At 41.9% G+C, this 20,892-nt stretch overlaps 1 protein-coding gene across 1 annotated transcript in view; it reads left to right on the forward strand.

Annotated features, from left to right (window-relative positions):
- NECAB1 (N-terminal EF-hand calcium binding protein 1) overlaps positions 1-20,892 on the forward strand; it is a 131,939-nt gene that overhangs the window by 46,695 nt on the left and 64,352 nt on the right. The gene's annotated exons all lie outside the window — the stretch shown is intronic.

Below are 20,892 nucleotides of genomic sequence, written 5' to 3' on the forward strand. Positions count from 1 at the left end.
CTTGGTTATCAGGAAAGAAGAATTTGTGACAGCACTAATAGTTGGGATTTTAAATAAGGAACATTTTGAAATGCTACAGTTGATATCTGAGAACAGGCAGTGCAATTGGCACAGCCATCTGGAATGTAAATCATCCAGCAAGCACATAGTGGAAAGCATGGTATAAGAAGTGGTCGAGAAAATACTCCCGTGGGAAATATGTGAGGATATGTTGGGTTGTCTGTTTTGTTTTTTAATTGGCCACATTTATCCAGGCCTTTTGCTCAACTTGATGGCACTTTTGCATTTGTCTGTCTTAATGGGTGCGTAACCCCTGCCTGCTCAGCATGGCACTCTGTCCCCCTCTAGTGGTGGCTAGGCAAGCTAGAGACTGATGAGCCTGCTACAAGCTTGATTAAAAGAGAACTCTCTTTTAGCTCAGGAAGTAGAGGCTCATGCATTAAGCTCTAGACATCCCAGGTTTGATCCCTGCTGCTGACAACCCACACAGCGGTGTTGGTGTTGTATAGGTATTATGTGACAAATTTTGAATGCTGCATCTGATCAATTCCAACATTTCAGGGAACAGTCCAGGCACCAATGGCCAGAACCCTATTGATTTGGGGGGAAATCAGAAAACTTAAAGGAAGAAAATCTAGGAAACATAGATCCTGCCATCTGTTTAGCACAGCCACCACTTCAAACAGCTCTCAATTGTCTACAGACCAAAGAACTGGTTGACGGCACTGTGACGTCCCCCTGGTGTTATCTGGACCGGTGATCTGCTAGGTCACTCCAATCTTCAACTCTGGGAGCCAGCTTTACCCTGCTCTGCTGTGAGAACCCCCATTCCCGGGCTATTCACGCTCAGCCTCTGGCATGTAAGCTGCTCCCAGCTACTTGAGTGAGCACTTTTGGCCAGCCACTGCTTGGATTCTGCAACTGAATGACATTAGCCAATATCTCCGGTCCCAGACACAACCCTCGGAACCTCCGTCTTGCAGGGCCCAGTTATGCCCGCAGGATACTGCAAGCTTATATGAGTTCATCAATTTAACAAAGAAATTGATATGTACCAGGCTTGTTATCCCAAGGGGAGTCTCTGACACGCTTCAAACCAAACGCACTGCTTCAGGTAGAATAAACAAGCAAATTTATTAACTACAAAAGATATATTTTAAGTGATTATAAGGCAAAGATTTGGTCAAAAAAATAAAAGCAAAATGCATTTTAAGCTGATCTTAACACTTTCAATGCCCTTACAAACTTACATGCTTCTCACCACAGGCTGGCTGGTTGTCCTTCAGCCAGGCTCTCCCCTTTGATCAGCACTTCAGTCACTTGGTGGTGGTGTCTGTAGATGGAGGTGGAAGAGAGAGAGAGCATGGCAAATGTCTCTCCCATCTATCATGCTCTTTCTTCCCTCTTGGCTTTGATCCCTCCCATTCAGAGTCAGGTGAGCATTACCTCATCGTAGTCCCAAACTGACCAAGGGAAGGGAGGGTGACTCACTCAAGAGTCCAACAAATCCTTTGTGGCTGCCTAGGCCAGTGTCCTTTGTTCCTGTGAGGCGGGGCTGGGTTTGTCACATACATGCTGTGATGAGGTGTAAACTGCCCCTCTGCTCCTGGAGAGTTTTGCCTGGGTCTCTGCTCCTAGAGAGTTTTTGCCTGGGCTTGTTTTAAGCCATAAGAACACATTTTCAGCCTCATAACTATGTACATGAAATTACAACCTGTAACATTACTATAACAACAATGCGCAGTGCATCATGAGCCTGCTGAAGACACCCGACATGACAAACTGCATTGGATACCACACAATCATTTTATAAGCATGAACATAGGGGTGCAGGGAGTTCCCCCGAGGCACAGAGTGTCACAGGTAGCCATTAATGCCCTGTAGCATAACAGAACCTCTGCTTATTCTCCCAATAGGGCTTGACATTCTGGCACCCTGAACGATTTATCTCCTAGACAAATAATAGTGGGAGGAGAAGGGGAGATAGGGGCATGCACACGGTCTCTGGCATGGGGCAGAGAATGGGAGACCCTGGTATAGTGGAAGGGGAGAATAGGGATGGGGCTGGAGTGCATAGTCACCAGCACGTAGGGGAGAATGGGGGACAGTGGTAAGGGAGGAAGAGGAGGAATGGGAAGCACACAAAACCCCAGGCAGATGGGAGATTGGGGATGTTGTGTGGAGTCACTGAACTAGAAGGGGATAGGAGGATAGCACAAAAAGAGCTTGTGGAGGGGAATGGAGGGATGAAAAAAGCCTCCAGTGTGTGCAACAAGCTCAGCCCACAGAAATTATGAAGTGTGTACCCCCACAGAATCATAGAATTGTAGGAAGGGACCTTGAGAAGTCATCTAGTCCAGTCCCCGGCACTCAAGGCAGGACTAAGTTATCTAGACCATCCCTGACAGGTGCTTGTCTAATATGCTCTTATAAACCTACAATGATGGAGATTCCATAACCTCCCTAGGCAAATTATTCCAGCATTTAACCACCCTGAGAGTTAGGAAGTTTTTCCTAAGCTCCAACCTAAACCTCCCTTGCTGTAATTTAAGCCTGTTGCTTCTTGTCCTAGCCTCAGAGGTTAAGAAGAACAATTTTTCTCCGTCCTTCTTGTAACAACCTTTTATGTACTTGAAAACTGTCATGTCCCCTCTCAGTCTTCTCTTCTCCAGACTAAACAAACCCAATTTTCAATCTTCCCTCATAGGTCATGTTTTCTAGACCTTTAATCATTTTTGTTGCTCTCCTCTGGACTTTCTCCAATTTGTCCACATCTTTCCTGAAATGTGGTGCCCAGAACTGGACACTACACTCCAGCTGAGGCCATATCAGCATGGAATAGAGTAGAAGAATTACTTCTCATGTCTTGCCTACAGCACTCCTGCTAATCTATCCCAGAATGATGTTTGCTTTTTTTGCAACAGGGTTACACTGCTGATTCATATTTAGCTTGTGATCCACTATGATCCCCACGCATGGACGCGGGTATTAAAGGCTAAGCCTTCCCTGCCTCAGGCCATGGCCCTGCCTATGTTTCCTTGGGAGGCCCCACCTTCCCTGCCCCTCTACCCTGAAGTTATCTGGGGCTCAGCTCCAGTCAGCTGCCAGGAGCTTGGACCCACCGGCAGCCAGCTGCAGTGCTTGGGCTGGCCTGCAGGAGGGGAACGGGCCGGGGGGGGGGGGGGCAGGCCAGCCCAGCACTCAGGGGGCCAGCAGCTCAGTTGGGTGCTGAGGGCAGTCTGGTGCTTCGGGGGGCTGGGCCGGCACTCAGGGGGGCTAGCAGCTTAGCCAGGCGCTGAGAGAGTGATGGGGTGGCCAGCATTGCTTGGGTGGGCAGGCCTCGGGGTTCCAGATTGCGGGAGGGTGAGACCGGCGGGCTAACCTCCCCAAAGGGGGGGTTTACTCACCACCCATGTCCCCATATCCCTCTCCACAGTACTCCTTCCTAGAGAGTCATTTACCATTTTGTATGTGTGCAACTGTTTCTTCCTAAGTGGAGTACTTTGCATTTGTCCTTATTGAATTTCATCCTGTTTACTTCAGACCATTTCTCCAGTTTGTCCAGAGCATTCTGAATTTTAATTCTATCCTCCAAAGCACTTGCAACCCCTCCCAGCTTGATATCAGCCACAAACTTTATAAATGTACTCTCTCTGCCATTATCTACATCATTATTGAATGATTTAGTGTGGGACTCCTCTCAATTTGCCCTTCCAGCTTGACTGAACCACTGATAACTAGTCTCTGGGAACAGCTTTCCAATCAGTTTTACACTCACCTTATAGTAGCTCCATCTAGATTGTATATCCATAGTTTCTTCTGAGACGGTCATGCACGATAGTATCGAAAGCCTTACTAAAGTCAAGATACACCACATCTGCTGCTTCTCCCCCATCCACTTCCCTTTAGTGGGTACAGTATCGAGAAGCCAGGCGGGAGGGAGGGATAATAAGGTTCCTTTTAAGAGTGTGACTCTTTACGATAGTCACTTGACAGAACATACCCAGAGCTAATACAAAAGTTTCAGTTTTGAAATAGTGATGAGATTTTGTATTCTTACATGATACAATACTTTATGCCTGACTTTGCAGCTGGCAAGTATCAGACATTGTTTGATCTTTCATCCCAACAGAAATGCAGAAAATTAATTGTTAGGGTTTTCCATAAACCCCTTTTGCCTTTGAAGACTGTCTCATCAGGAGACAGTATGATGGAGGGATGTGGCAACATGCCAGAAATCTGATTGAGTTAATGAAGAGAGAGACAACCTGGACAATGCAGTATGAATCCTGAGTCCCTATTAATACAGTTTTCCAACCCAGAACACAAGTTCACATGCATGAAGAAAGCCAAAATGTCACTAATTAGTATCACACGCAATTGCTGAAAAGGGCAGGTTACATAAAATGTCTGATATTAACACATTGGCTCAGAAAAGGATCAAAGTGTTCATTGAACCTTATGAAGTTTTGTTATGCAAGTGTAAGAATCATGTACATGTCAAACAGCCTTAAACCATCGATTCTGTGATGCCTCTCACTTGCAAATTATCCTAGAGAAGAAAATGAAATTCTTGATTTATGCTTATGGCTGCTAAGTAGCTCAAAGCTGCAGTTCAATAGAGAAGAATGAGAATAAAATTACTGTACCTTGGATACATCTAGCAAGTGAACATTTGTACAGATGTTTTCACATTTTAATCCAGTTTAAATAAAAAACAAATAATCTAAGCTTTAACAAAGAAGACTTTCTCAGTCTCATCCTTTCCTCCCTCTCTTCCCCTCACACCCCAGCCCAAAAGCAGTGTGAAACATTCCACTTGAAACTTCAACATTCAAGGGTCTCAAAGTTAGCCTAGTCTGTGTCCAAGCTGCTCCTGAAAACACAGGGCCAAATCCTTAGCTGGTGTAAATCCATGTAGCTCCATGTAAGCCATTACAATGGAGGAACCTCAGCTGCTTTCATGGAGCTACATCAATTCATATGGGATATGGATATGACCCACAGAATACTATGGGGCAGAATGAGACCCTGCATGAGTTGCATCAAAAAAGCCCCTAGGGTAGCCCATCTTGAGAGGGTTGGAGGGGTCTGAAAAATCTTTTTCTCCCATGTAGCTGCACCTGTTAGCCCACTGAAGAGCCATTTTGATAGGTTCAGTGAAATCCTCTTTCCTCCCATTTTAGTGTTTCAAATCAAAAACTGATTTTAGATACAACAACATGGACAAATCTTTTGTTCCACTTAGCCTGAGCTGCCAAAATGGTGGAGAAAAAGATGACAGAAAGAATTACAAAAGCCAGAACAGAGTCTTGGAGTCCCTCTCAGATGCCTGGCTGTAATGGGTGGGATTGGAAGTCTTCTCTATTTGTGCTTGCCTCCACCAATGGAGTTCCCTGATATCTTTCCTGTGTTTTTTTAGCAGTACTATGCCATGAGGGTGAACACTATTGGTTTGTCCCTTTTTAACACCTTTGTGTACAATCAATACTCTAAATATATGATGTAAAACAAGAGAGATTTGTTTTTAACATGCTCCTCATGGTCCACAATCAAAGGAGCAGAATCCACACATAGAAGAAGCCTAGAACTCAATATATGCAACTTTTATCCTACTAATTAACAAACCACTTACCAAAGAGGGCACTTCTCTCTTCCATACACTAAAATGTCCCCATAGAGGCTTATGCCTTTGGTCATCTGGCTCTTCCAGAAATTTACTCAGTCCTCACACCTTCAAACCAGGTTATCTACAAAGTGCTTTCACCTCTCTGGAATTCTACAGGAAATGAGAGACACACAGCTCATCCTTCCTATTCTTTATTATTAATTTGGTTATGTGGTTAGGGCAGAGCTCTAGGACTTCCTGGGCAATGGCCTGTGGTAAGATGTTACATTGATAAACTACTAGCCTAGGACTTGAGTGAGTTGGGTTCAACCCTCTACTCTACTGCAGACTTCCTGTGTGACTTTGGGCGGGTCATTTGAAATCAGTTGGAGTTAGGCATCTACATTCCTTTAAAAATCTGACCCTTCCTCTTTCTGCGTCTCAGCTCCCCATCTGCACAGTGGGGATAATAGCACTTCCCTACCACACAAGGGTGTGAAGGATAAACATATCAAAGACGGTGAGGGGCTTGGATACCAGGGTGATGGAGGCCATGAAAATGTCTAAGATAGATCATTTCTATTAAAGCTAAATTGTCTTACTCAGCAAAAGGCAAAATCCATCCATGTTCAGGCAGTTTGGCTTGCTGAAGATATCACAGTTTAGGCAGGGAACCGTGCAGCCTGGAAAAATCCTGGTCAGAAGGGATAGGGATGTGGTTCTCTGCCAGAAGAGATGATGGCTGTGGAGACTGGAACCTAGAATGAGTGCCCTCAAGGGACCACGGCATTGTATCCTGAAGCCTAACACTAGAGTGGAGGAATGGTCTCGTAGTTGAATCACTGAGCTAGGGCTCAAAAGATATGAGTTCTGTTCTTGGGTCTGCCACACAGATTACTCTGTAACCTTGGGCAAGTCATTTAATCTGCCGATGCCTCAAATCCCCCTCTCTTTCACTGATGAGTTGTAACACTAAATGCAGTGATGTTTGTGAGGCAATCAGATCTTATTGGGGTGAGTGCCATGGAAAAAGTCTATAAATCATTTAAAAATAAAAAGATAGGAACATATACATTGCTGTAAGTGTGGAGGAACCCAGTTGACTTTAATGCCTTTGAGTGAACTCTCTAAGCCAAATAGGTACTAAAGCTATATTTCTTGGGTCCTGTCATCTCAATTTGCTAGAAGAGGGGGATTAATTGCATTTTAGATATTTGAAAAGAGTAGACCAAAGCTAATGGAATAGATATTACAGTACCATAGAGCTGAATAAAATTAAGCAGTGCACATGCTGGATACTACTGACTATTGAAATAAGCAAAGCACATTGTCGGTGGTACATTAAGGCACGCAATAAGGAAACTAGTCTTCATTTTGCAGTAATTAAGATCATGCCTGTTCTGTTCAGGAAACTCAGTGTAAGCTCTGCACCTTACTGTTTGGTGCATATCAGGTGGCACTTAAGTCTGTAACAAATCTTATCTTTTAGCAAAGTAAATGTATAACCAGTTGCTGCCTCAGTTACTTTAATTACCTGAAGAAAGCCATGTAAAAATTATACACCAATGCAACACCATGGAGCAAAACTTACTGTTGTATGAAATGGTGATTGATCATTACCATTAATGGTTAGCGTCTGCAGGAGAGTTAGTCTGATGTGTGCACATATTATTCACGGAAGTTGGCTTTATGTTTTCTACTCCTGGGGGCATTCTGCACCAAAAAATTAAAAATTCTGCACACAATATTTTAAAATTCTGCAAATTTTCTTTGTCAAAACAACACTACATAATCACACCAGTTTCAATTATTTGGTAATTTATTTCAAAATACCAGTCAGCAAGTATGTCTGTAACAATACAGAGACACACAAATTTTCCCCCAGGAGTAGAGAGTTAAAGAAACCACTATGACAACCCAGTTCCTATTTCTCTGCCCACTTCCCCCCACCTCCTCCAGAGCCCATCCAGGGAGACAGACACCCACAGCACCCCTACCCCCTGAGTCCAACCAGGGAGCCAGACACCCACAACCTCTCCCCTCAGCCAATACACCTGAAACTCCTCCTTCCCAAAACCCAACCGTGGGCCTCCACCCCCCCGGCCCAGATATCCACATCCCATCCCTCCCCAGAGCCCAGCCATGGGAGACCCCTGGCCCAGACATTCATCCCCCTCCCTTCACCTAAGCCCAGGGATCCAGAGGGAGAAACAGCATGATGCTTGGTCCCTGGTTTGTAGGGTTTCCTGTGCATTACCCTCGCCTTCCCTCAGGGCATACTGGGAACTGCAGCTGCCAGGAACCCTCTAGCTCCCTCTCCTTCCTCCCAGCAGTGTCTTCTATGTGCCACCTGGGCTCTGCCGAGTCCAGTGGCCCCTAGTGGCAGATAGTAGCACTGCAGCCCATTTCTGTGAGGAAAGGAAATTCTGCATGCACAACATTAATTTCTGCAACCTTCTGCATTGTGCAGTGGTGCAGAATTCCCCCAGGAATAGTTTACATCTCTTCTAAGGCCTGCTCCTGGTCCCACTGAAGTCAAGGATCTGTCCCTAAAATTTTTGTCCTTAGACAATGGAACATAAACATCCAAGTCTACTGCTGTATGTTTTTAGCTTCTGTTTCCTCCCCCGCCCCCACACACCCTCTTTTGACACAGGAAGGAGCACGTGCATGACACAAAGATTAATATCTATTCATTACAAATATAATCTAAAAATGTTGGGTTTTAATGAGCCATGTCACTTGAATTAGTTCCTCATGTGATACCAAACTGAGTGTATTTCCATATATTGTTACCATTATAAATATTTTGTTTCCTAGTGATTATTTTACTGCAAAGATTAAATCTGTCAGTCATGAGAATCACTGGGCTATAAAATTATAAACTACTTCTAACCAACCATTTAACTTCTTGGATTTAGGCAGAAACATTCCCCATAGGCAGATTATTTCATAATTGTCTATGAGAGTTTTACACCTTCTCCCAAAGCCATCTGGTACTGGCCACATAAAGACACAGGGATAGTGGACTAACTGGATTTTAGTCTTGTCCCAACAACTCCTGATTTCCTATTTGCCAGACAGGACAGGAGGGACAATACAGAGGATGAAGTTTTGTGGCAGATGAAATCTGAATGATCTTCAACAAACAACTTTCTGATTATTCAGAGCCTCTGTGCTTTAAACTGGATTAAAAACCAGGCTTACAGATAAAAGACTAGCAGACTGCTTTTATTAAGCCACTAAGACATTCTGCCTGACATGTAATTTACACAAAACAATTGCTTTTGGAGGCACCCACTTAGCTATTCATCTGCATTAAATTTTGTGTGTGATATTGTTGGCTTTGTCACCATTATTAATGGTAAGGTGTAAGGGAGAGATTTTTAAAGGCATAAAGGACTCAACTCCCACCACTGGCAATTTTATCATGTCACTTGTGCTTTTGTCATGCTCACATGATCAATGGCTGTGTAACAGCATTCCTTGGTACACACACTTCAGAATTTATTGGTCTTCCATTCTAATAATATGGTTTCCTATCTCCACAGGAGTTGAGGCATGCTCATTGTTGGCTCTTCTTCACCAAGCGCTACTTAAAGTAGTACTTTGAAAGTTCAAGGACCTAGTTATCCCTTATGTGGTCATTTGTACCTGTGCCAAATGAATGTAAAACACCATCATTCTGACTGGGTAACATTTCATATTCACTTGGCACAGGTGTAAATGTCCACACAACATTCAGGACTGGGTTTTTTTATATTCAATTGCTTCTTGGCCTTTGAATTATAACTCACTAAATCAAAGCTTATGTCAAACCCAAATCACCTGTGAACCTCCTTCCTCCCACAATTGCTAATTTTGCATTTAATAAGGAAGAAAGGCGACATTTTTATTGTAATCGTGTGAACCTAAGCACTAGAACAATGAATTCATTATCCCTATTAGAATCTTTATATCATAGTATTTTAGTAAGTTCTCACCTGCTTTGTAAACCCACTATAGCTCTTTCCTTCCTAAGTGCATTGGGTTGTAATACTTTTAGAAAATGTCACTGAAGCCCCAATTCCCCTAAACATGCCAGTATGTACTTAACTTTATGCACATGCTTAAAATATCCCAGTTCAGGAAAGCACTTTCAACATGGGCTTAAGTGTTTGGTGGCATTGATGCCAAACATATTATATTGTGTTTCTTGTGTCTCTTTTCACTAATTTAATTCAAAATAATTATATTAAAGTATATTTGTATGACTCAAAAATGCTTTGCTGATTATCTGTGCTACTGCTTGAATAGTTGTAGCCAGAAGAGAAGAGAGAATACACTGCACAAACAAACAACAATATGTTTATAAATGGTCCAGCTAGTGCAGCAGCACATGGGAGTATGGGGGTGCAAGGTGACCCATAAAAGAGCACAGGAGGGAAAGAAGGCTCTTCAGAGTGGCTATGTCTCCTCCGTATGCAGGGGGCAGGATGAGATGATTGGTGAGGAGGGAGTTCAGACATTGAGCTCTGTCACCACAATGCACCTGGTAACATAACTGTGCTGGTATCTCGCAGAATGTATACTGCCACAGAAATAAACCAAGTGCAGGTTACTGCTCCCTGTAGCAATGGGGAGACCAGATCACAGCACAACAGCCACTGCCCCAAATACGGGGCAGGTAGCAATGTGTCACGATCTAGCCCAAAGATCTGGCAGGCCAATCAATCACATTATCCTGGAATTTAGTGTGCTGCATTTTTTCCACTACATTGGCATACAGATCACCCTTTCAGATCCACTCCTGGGAACCTTTGCCTGCATTAAACCAAGATGCAAGGCCTCTTTCATGGCCACACGTTAGAATCACAGCTTCAGCAGTTCCTCAGATATTAATTTCAGTTTGCTGGAATTTTAAAAGTGAACCTATTTACTCAGGGCCATCCAAGCCCTTCTTTGTCCCCAGTCTTCAAAGTTCCAAAACACACCCTTCTGAAAGCATGTCTTTTTGCCGTAATAGTTGCTCTATACACTACTGATTCATTAGGCCAGGTTGTGATACATTTTCTTGGACAAGCTCTATGTACATATTTACAGGCTGTCACTAATTCTGAGCCCTCAAACCCAGACTTAGTTTTATTGTAAAGGACAAGGAGCCCATGCATCCATCCAGGAGGAGTCTCTGAAATAGTTCTTGGTTACAGTGAATAATTTCTGGAGCTCATTACAAATGCAAATACTCCCACTAGTGCCTTCTACACTTGCACAGTAATTGTTCTAATAATGGCATCTTTGGGAAAAATTGTCAGAAGATGACAAGAATATCTGTCAGGGTTATAAAATAAGAACTGCCATCAGACTGTAACCAGGTTTCTATGTTCATGATTGGCAGGAGGATACAGTTGGATAACTGCATCACCCACAGCTGACTGAAATGGGCCAGTGGATAATAATTCTTGAAGATTTATTTTAAAGATACTGGGCCATATTTTCAGCTCCACTCTGCTGTGCAAAAGGAACAGAAACTGCACGCAAATCCCCATGGTTGAAGAGCTGGCATAGCCAGCATCAGAGCTACTCCCCTAGTTCCTGCAGACATGACATAGGAGTAGTGCTGGGGATATGTGATGGCGGCACATGGACAAAGTACACTGCTGCTCAGCTACCCCCACACAGTGAACATCACTTGGGGACCTTGCCAGTTGGAGCTATTGTAACTTATGCGTAGGCTACTCTAAACTATGTGAGGGATAGAGCAGAGTTGGGCAGAGAATCAAGGAGCTGTAACCACCTTCCTGCCACTCCCACTCTGTTGCGCTGAGTGGATCTTGGACACAGCAGAGCATCTGTCCCCCTTTTAATGCTCACGAAAGGTACCAGATTAACATTCCTGATAATCCAATTCCTCTGTGTGATCACAAGAGAGACTTGGCAAACTTTTTTCTCACTGTCTTTCTAACGTGCCCCGAACTTGCTCCAGTCCAGGACCGAGAGGATACATCAGGCCTCTAACATTAGGCAGGTAGCAATGTGTCATGATCCAGCCCTCTGATCCTGTGGTCCAATCAATCTGCATTACCCTGGAGTTTAGTGTACTACATTTATTCAATACAATGGCATACAAATAACACTCTGCCAAGGATACAAAAAATGTGCAAGTTAGTGCCAGTTGTGAGGGTTACTGAATGTAAACTATAAAACTTCAATAGTTCAGCAAAACTTTAAGAATGGTCAATATTTATCCCTTACCTGATTTTCCATCAAAATCAGAGAGTCCATCTGAGTCCCATGCTGCTGCTGACATTCTGATTCCATATGCAAGAGGATGTACATCTGCCTAATAAAGGGAGAAAATATTGAACTCCATCATCTTTTTTCCTCCCAAATACAATGTGGAAATAAGACAGGCTTTATAAAAGCAGCTGAATGGAACACAGTCTCTCCAATTTGCTGAATTGCAGTTGATGGACAAATATTAACTTTTCCTTAAAATTTTATGGAACTGATGAAAAGTTAAATGTACATATTTAACATTCAACAACAAATAGACTGGAAAAAAGTATAACGAATGAGGTGATGCCACCTTTTAAAATTGTGTCATTTTGCTTAAACTTCAGTTCAAGCATGAATTTTGCAGCAATATTCTCATCAACTCTCAGAACCAGAGATTAATATTTTATACTGTTTGTCAATAGGGATTATAAACATTCAGATTATACATAGCATTGATTTTAGCTCTAAAACTAAGTGCGGAGGAAAAGGCAAGATGGTAATCAGAATGATCTGATTTTATGGTCCAATATTTCATGAACCGCCAAGGCTACTAAAAAACTGCTATACACAATAATGTGGACATACAAGATTTCAAAGCTCATAACGTTTTGTGCAGTTCTGATGCTGATACAGCTTCTCTGAACAGAGTGCAAATAAAGTTGGTTGGGAATTTTCTGTTGGAATGATTTTCCAAAGGAAAACACAGTTTCTGCAAATCTGAAATTCTGAAGAGGAAAATTTCAGTTTTGAAGAAAATTTTCAATTTTCCTCTGGAAAAAATCTAAACATAGTATTTTACTTTGAGGCAGTTTTACCCAAATTGGAATATTTCATTTTGTTGTCCTGACTCAAATGTTTTTAATGTTTTGTTGAACTGATTCAACTACATTTTTCTATCAGCACATTGCATTGTGAGAGTTGTAGTTCAGGGCCCCATTCTTTCCATTGGGCCATGCTCCCAGGAAGACTATATGTCCCATAATACAACATGGCTTTCCCTCCAAGCAAGCTGTACTGTGCATCATGAGAGGCATATGACTCTAGGAGCATCAGTGAATATGTAGTCCTACCAGGAAACATGGCCCATAGAGGAGAATGGAACATTAGGCTCCCAAGCTACAACTCCCATGAGGCTCTGTGCCACTATTGGATAATGCAGTTTAATGTTAAACTGACTCAGACTGGAGCATTTCAGGTCAGTTCAATAAAGCAAAACAAAACATTTCAAGTTCAGGAACACTGAAATGTTCTATTTCGATCAAAAATGTTGAAAACAAAACATTTTGATGCTTCCAGACAAAAAATGTCTGGAATTTCTGTACTGCAAAAATTGTGAATTTGAATTTTTTGTCCCCATTTGGAGGACAACTACTGGAATTTCCCCTGGGATAAAAATTCCAATTTCTGCTCATCTCTACTTTCAGAAAAGATGTAGATGGTCCCTGTTTCCCTCTTTGCGTTGGCTCTGTAATCATTGTTGAGGATTTTACTTTCATATGTGCAGCCATTTTTTATAGTTCTCTTAAGGCTCTTATTAGCAACATAGATATATTTGGAGCTTTGATGACTAGACGGATGAAGTACTGATTTTGCATAGTCAGCTGCACAGCCATTGCATTCTTGTGAATCATCCTCTGGTGCAAGGGAACAGTTTATAATGTATATTTATAGGTTTATTTGGTTGTCTAAGTATTGTATATTATATTGTCTTAATTCATTATTCAGGACAATTTCATTCTCTGTTGTAACCACATCACAGAGAATGACAACTAATTATTCTAAGGATACCTCTGCATAACAATAAGAGATACAAGCCCCAGAGTTCCCACCACTACCACAATGAGCATAGGACCATGAACATTAGGAAGAAGCAGAGTCCAACTACCAGAATTAAACAATAATCCCCGATAGCAGAATGACTGCAGAACACAAAGAGATTTTAATAACTACGCAATTAATTTCTAAACCCTTATTATGAGACTATAGTCATTGGCAGGGAAATGTCTAAATGATACTGGCTTATGAAAATCTTTGAAATACTATTCAGAGCTTTCAATAAAGTCTGTTTATGTAACCTTCTTTACATGATTATGTCTGCCTTGTGCATAACTGCTTCCTATAATGAGCAAATGGAAATTACATTTCCCTGTGCCAGCAAAACTCACTGCACTCCATGGAGATCCTGAATGCAACTGCCCTGTGCTGGTTATCTGCTGGGGTGGAGGTAGCTTTAATCCCAACAAGATTCTACGTGAGTTTAGGTGGTGGATATTCTAGAGTAGCACTGGATCAGTGCACTAGCCAGGCCCTCTTTGTGGGAAGCCCTTATCCCTTATAAAGGAGGAGCCAAGAACAGGTTGCAGATACTTTGCACTGCCACATCTTGGATTCCTGGAGATTCTACCATCAGGGACCTCTGCCAGCACTTACCCTCACTGCATCTAACACAAGGGTAGACTGGTCTTTTATTGGATATTAGGTATGTTCAACTGTGTGACGTAGGTGGGGAAGAGTATTCAAAAGAATACCTAAAATAGTCCTTAAAAATAACTTCATGATATTAGGCACAGAAGGTTTTAAGTGAGAAAGTCAGGCAGGTGAAAAATTCTGTGTGTAATAGGCAGCAGAGATTCTGAAAATAATTGTGCTGATGTGACATGTATGCTCTCCACTATACACTGCCTAGTATGCTCATCACGAATCAGAATGATTGTAGTGCTGGAATGAGAATGCCAGTCATCCGGAAAATACTGTAAATAACATATGTTCAGCATTACCAGACTGGAGTCTATACTATGGCATTCCTTGGCATGTATACCAATGAGAACATTGAAAAGTTGTGCACTGCAAATTTGAGTTATGTTGCAGACACAACCCTGTGCTAAGCATTTTCCACCTCTATCCTCCCAATATCCTCTAAGTCCCCAATTACTTACATGGGATTCTGCAGCTAGCTATGCCTTTTGGGGAAGAACAAAATGTTCTAGGTTTACTCATGCCTGTGCTGATTGAAGATACATATTATTAATGTTGATAGTATCTAACTATCACAGACATACAAAATTACAGGGTCCCTGCCCTGTACTGTACTGTTTAACTCTCAGACTGGACACAAAGAACAATGGGACCTCAATCGGTAGTAGGTACAATAGATAAGGAAGGATGGTACAGTGATTTTGGGCACTAGTGTGATCCCTAGGTTTGATTCTGTGTCTGCCAGAGCAAATCACTGTCTGGTTGTCTCATTTCCCCATCTGTAAAATGGGGATCATAGCACTTCCCAAACTCACAAGGGTTTTGTGAGGATAAATATACTCAGCAACTGTAAGGCACTCAGATAAGTACCTTAGATAGAAGGAAACCTCAATAAGCATGAAAGAAGTGAGGTTTAAGGAGGAATGTGAAAGAGGACAGGCTGTGAGAGGTTTTAAACATAAGTGTCAAGAAGCAAGCCTTGATTTGCTTTCTTCTCAACAGGAAGAAATTAGGAGAGAGGATGTGAAGCAGCACAGGTTGCAGTGATTGTTCTGTATAGTTTCAGCTCTGGCTTAGTTTATATCTTTCTATCTCTCGACACTTAGTTTAAAGATGAGGGTGGCTCTTTTCTGCTAAGTATCCTTCCAAAATTCCAGTAAGTGGCATGAATAACACAAAGAGAACAATGACTTCAGCATGTTGTACCATATGGAAGTACCTCCATCTAACGATGGAGTAAAGTGGCCATTGTGAGAACCAAAGACTGATCCAGCTTCCTAATAGAGCAGGTCAGGCTTTTAGGTTGATCAGCTGGTATCTCTGCCAGGCCCTCAAAGGTTCTGGATCCTGGTTGCTTTTTGAAAGAAAATGTGACTCAGTATCAGTTTTATAAAACATATAAAACCTTTAAACTAAAATCAAATCAAGAACACACATCACCAAAGCTAAACTACTATTCATAGTATTAACTAACTACAGTAAGAATAAGGTACATCAAATCAACATCAAATTAGTCTCAGTATTGGAATAAAGTTAAGTCATCAAATCAGTACTAAAAATTATCCTTATACATTCCAAAAAGGAGTCTCAGAAGATATGTCAAATGGTTATAAGTCTCTAAAAAGATTTCACCAAAGTCAGTCAAAATCTATAATTTGAATGGTTAAGTATCTTAACACTAAAAACAAATTATTATCTAATGTCTCAACCTCAGATCCAATTACAATTTTCTTCTTAGATTACAATCCCTCTGTGGTGGCTAACCCTCTCCTCCCCAACATAGATATTCTAACATAGACTTTAACAAGCATGCTAAACAGAAATTTAACAACCCTTATTTACCAGAAATTAGAGATGACAATTTCAAGTCTCTCAGGACTTTAAATACAGAACACACACTAATGAATAATTTTAACAAACAGCATTTAAACCTGGCTAAGCCTGGAGAACTTTTCTTTCAAGCACCTTTATGGGTGCTCACACACACACACACAGCCATGCTTTCACTTACACACTCTAAAACTAAAAAGGCTGGGACAGCTCCCACCTAAAAAGGAAACACAGAAAAAGGAAAAATATATCTACTTAATACAACTGGGGGTTGCAAATCTCCTGCTCCCACTGTCTTCTTGACTCTTGCAGAGTAGGAGCTGGAAGCGTAGGCAAGGCAGTAGATGGTTATGTTCAGCTGGCACAGTGCTTCTTGCTAGCAGGCCTCCTTTGGGTGCAAGGAGAGAATAGTCAAAGGCTGGAGTGGGCTGGTTGTTGATGTTGTCACTTCCTCTCCCCAAGATGGTTGAGTCTTGAAGATTTTGGAAGGTCAGTCATCTCTCAGCTTTACCCTTGAGTCTTATCCAGACTTTGCTTATTTTGCCTTGCTGCACCTTTCTCCAAGGTCTTCAAACAAATCAGGTGTGATGCCTACCTTGGAGCTGTGCAACTTGATCCAGTTAAGTTTGAATTAAGTCACCCTCAGCAAGTGCCATTTGGAAAACTTCTGCTTAAATAAGCAGTTTTTAAAATATTCAGTGTTTTGCATATTGCAGAGACTATGAGTCTGTGACAACAGTCCAGATACATTACACAGGCTGCCATGATCCTATCTGGGTGAAAGGTGTTAAGGTGACATTGTTTCACCAGTTTACAGACAGTTCAATATAAAAATCCTACAAAAATAGGTACCGTATATACTCATTCGTAAGCCAAATATTTTTGGTAAAAAAATGACGCATCAAAGAGCAGGGGTCGGCTTATAAACAGGTCTACACCAAAATTTGATGATTTTAAACTCTATGGAATCACTGAATTGAATATCTAATACAGGGATTGGCAAACTTTGGCAAGCGGCCCTCCTTCTGTGTCCCCTGGGGCCTAACTCACCAGGGGACATCAGACATCACCACTCCAGGCCAATGGAGGTTGGGAAGCGGCACAGGCAGAGGGATTTGCTGGCCGCCGCTTCCTGCCACCCCTATTGGCCTGGAGCAGCGATGTCTGATGTCCCCTGGTGAGTTAGGCCCCATTTAATGCTCTTTTTCCTGTATTGTGCAACACATGCACCCTGGAAATTGCCTTCTGTTTGCCCTTACATAATACGGAGGTTTGCCTTCATACAACACAGAGCTAGTATGTGAAAGCCACTGATGACTGGCATGGGCAGAAGGTGTGGGAGTGAGGAAAAGCTGGCAAAGCAGCTAACCATCTGCTCCTAAAGTTGGATCCACTCAGAATACAGATAGTGTTCATCAGGGATGGGGAAGGGTGATTTTGCAGGTTAACCTGAAAGGACTGCACTGATGAAGAGAGATGGGACTTTTCTGGCTGTAGTATGGGAGTGAGAAGAATGTACCATCTCCTCAAGAGTAGGAAAAGGGGAACATAATGGGAATTAAAAATTTACCACATGGAAGAGAGGGCGCTGCTGCAGCCAATTACTAAATGGCTGCTTTCGCTATGACATACCTCTGCCACATTCAAAAGGCAGGCACAGAAAAAGTTCCTGTGAGAGGGCATGCCTCTGCTGAAGAAAGCAAGAACCAGGCAGTCAGCATGAAAGGTGGGTTTCTGGAACAGGTATATCTCCTCCCATAACTTATAGCGTGGCTCAAACAGAAGTTATGGGCTTCACACAGAAATAACTGTGTGAGGTTCTTTGCCCTGTGATAGGTAGGAGTAGGATTGCCACTTCTGATGTACAAAAACACAGGATATTTGGGATGCTCTGGAGCCTATAAAATTAGACAGCTGTTTGGATATATTGAGCACCCTTACAGATCTCCCAGAACAACTATCACAAAAAGGATGATCCTGGGAAAACCTGAACAGGTGGCAATGCTATGTTTGAGGTCAGAACAGATCATCATAAATGTCCCTTCTAGCCTTAAAATCTATTATATTCAGTATCACAATCAAGAGAAAGCCGAGAAAAACCTGGGTGTGAAGTGCAAAGCAAGGATGCATGTAAATAAGGGAATTAAGTTATTTAAATAATGTTCTTTTCAATTATTAAAATGCTTGCAGGGCAGAAAATCTAGACTTTCAGGTATTAAAAATAATATAGCATTTCAGCCCTACTTAAAAGAATCCCTCCATTTGATGGGATGAAAATGAGTCTTACCCCATGATCAGCCTCAGGAAACAAAATCGATTTATCTGCCTCTGTATTCTTCCTTTAACTTTTGTGAATTCCCATATCTGTAAAGCATACATTTTCACTGAAAACTGCATTTCTGAACATCCTTCTGATCTTCATTTTTATTCTTGGAGGGGTTTTTTGTTATTGCATTTTTTAATCTTTATTTTAAGAAATTACCAAGTAGAGATGCAGTAACAACAGAGGAATGTAGACCAATTAAATTTCATTCAATGTACTGGAAGGGTAACCAACATAAGTAAAACAAATGACTGACATTAATACAATAGATAAGAAGATTGTGTACCACTAAGTTGATTTAATAATGTTCTAATATTTATTATTTCTATTTGGTGCATTAGTAAAGGTAGTAGGCTCACAGTGATACTAGGCTACAGAGAGAAAGAGAAGGAAGAAAGAATGACAAAGATAAAAGGTATCAAAAAAGGAAAATGTTCCTTCTGCTCTACAGTACAGTATGCTTCAGGTTTTATTTTTTGCCATGAAAAAAAGAGTCTGGATGCTGAACTGCTAGATCTTAAATTACTTTGGATTCTTTAGTTTTTGCAAGCTCATTTAATTCCTGGTATTTCACTGGATTGACACCCTCAAGACCTAGAAAATAACTTCTAATAGCTTTATCCCTCTCTCTGTAATTTTCACTCATTTTGTAAAAGTTTCAAGTGCATACCCAACAGCTTGTAATTGTGGCAATGAGACACAAGTTTCCTTCCATAAAAAACACTGAAAAATATACTAATTTAGGGAAAAAACTACAAACTGTGAGCAAGTGTCAGTTAAGGTCAGCAATCCTGCATGATGTGTGTAATGTGGAGTACTATGTTTTAATAATAACCTCCATTGACTGTTAAAACAACACTTCACTTCACAGCCCCTACTGCATTACAGTAGAAATACATAGCAAAAACATGGTCCTGTGAAAGCTCCATTTAATTCAGTGTAAAGATTCTTCAATGGAGCAAACATGCTTCTAATATATCAGAAGCAAATGATAAAGGGAGATAGTCCAGTTTGGACTGTCTGTTGCTTCCAGGTAGAGAGATCTCAAAAAAAAAAAAAATTCCAGGAGCAGGAGAAACATACCTAGATGACATGTATCAAATGGTTCAGTAACTCAAACCAATTTCTAATCCCAAAATGGAAAGAAAAGTCTTCAGATGGATGTTTTCTTAAATCAGCTAATTTTTGAACTATTTATTTAGGAAATTTTAACATGTTTATAAATCCTTACTGGGTGTTAGGACTCCTGGGTTCAGTTGGCAGCTTAGCCTTGACTCACTGTGTGATCTCCAAGTGCCTTAGTTTACTAGTCTATGAAATGGATGTGTAAAGATGTGGGCAGTCCCTACACATCCCCTTACCGCCCAGTATGGCGCTACCGATGTGCCCCACTTTAATTTACCCAGTGCAGCAGTAAAAGAGTCTTTTTAGCCACCCGAGGCAAGAAGCCATATTCACAAAAATACCATATCCCCTTTTTAATCAGGTTTCAGGACAGGAATCATTGTAACAAACTGTTCATCAGGACCCTGGTTCAGGGATCCCAAACTTAGTCCACTCACCAGTCTCCAAATCAGGTTAGGCTTCTCTCCTGGTGCTTGGGGCTTATCTACACACCAAAAACCACAACCCACAGCAGCAAGTCTCAGAGCTGGGTCAATTGACTTGGGCTTGCACAGTGGAGCTAAATATAGCAGTGTAGACATTTGGGCCCAGCAAAACCCAGGCCTCGCCTACACTGCCATTTTTGTCCTGCAGCGTAGTCTAAGTCAGTTGACCTGGGTTCTGAGACTCCCTGCCATGAGTCTTTTTTTGTTGCACAGGTGTACTCAGAAAGCAACCCTCATCCCTTGCACCCTACCTGGCTTCTATTCCCCACTCTAGTTTGTTCGGCTGAGTCAATTCTGCTTCCTGGCCCTGTTTATATGGCTCAGCCATCAGGGTGGGGCAGGGCCTTCTTGATTATCTGCAGGCTATCGAAATCACCCTGTCCCTGAAAGGGATACTTCACTTTTCCCTATAGACTTTCACAGGGCATAATACTGTCAGGGACTCTAACCCCGACGGCAAAGTTCGTTGTCTGACCGCAAGAGAGACAGGCAACACCAGCAAGGTCCGATCAAAAGCTCTTTATTGACAAGTGCACGATCAATAGAGAGCAGCTCGTCTCCAGAGAGAACCAGCCCCCCCTTACATCTTAGTATAAGCCTATATAGACAGTTTCATTGCGTCATAAATTATTCACTGGAGCAACCCACCCCCTTCTTCTAACAACTAGAAACTGGACACCTTTAGTATACATGCATGCCTAAAGTTAGAAATGTAGGGGAGTTAAAAACAAACAAAGAACAAAACCAGGGAGTGAAAACAAGGAGGCTGGGAAACTAGGGCTCTTATC

The sequence above is a fragment of the Gopherus evgoodei genome, chromosome 2 (genome assembly GCF_007399415.2).
Source record: "Gopherus evgoodei ecotype Sinaloan lineage chromosome 2, rGopEvg1_v1.p, whole genome shotgun sequence".
In the NCBI taxonomy this organism is placed as follows: Eukaryota; Metazoa; Chordata; order Testudines; family Testudinidae; genus Gopherus; species Gopherus evgoodei.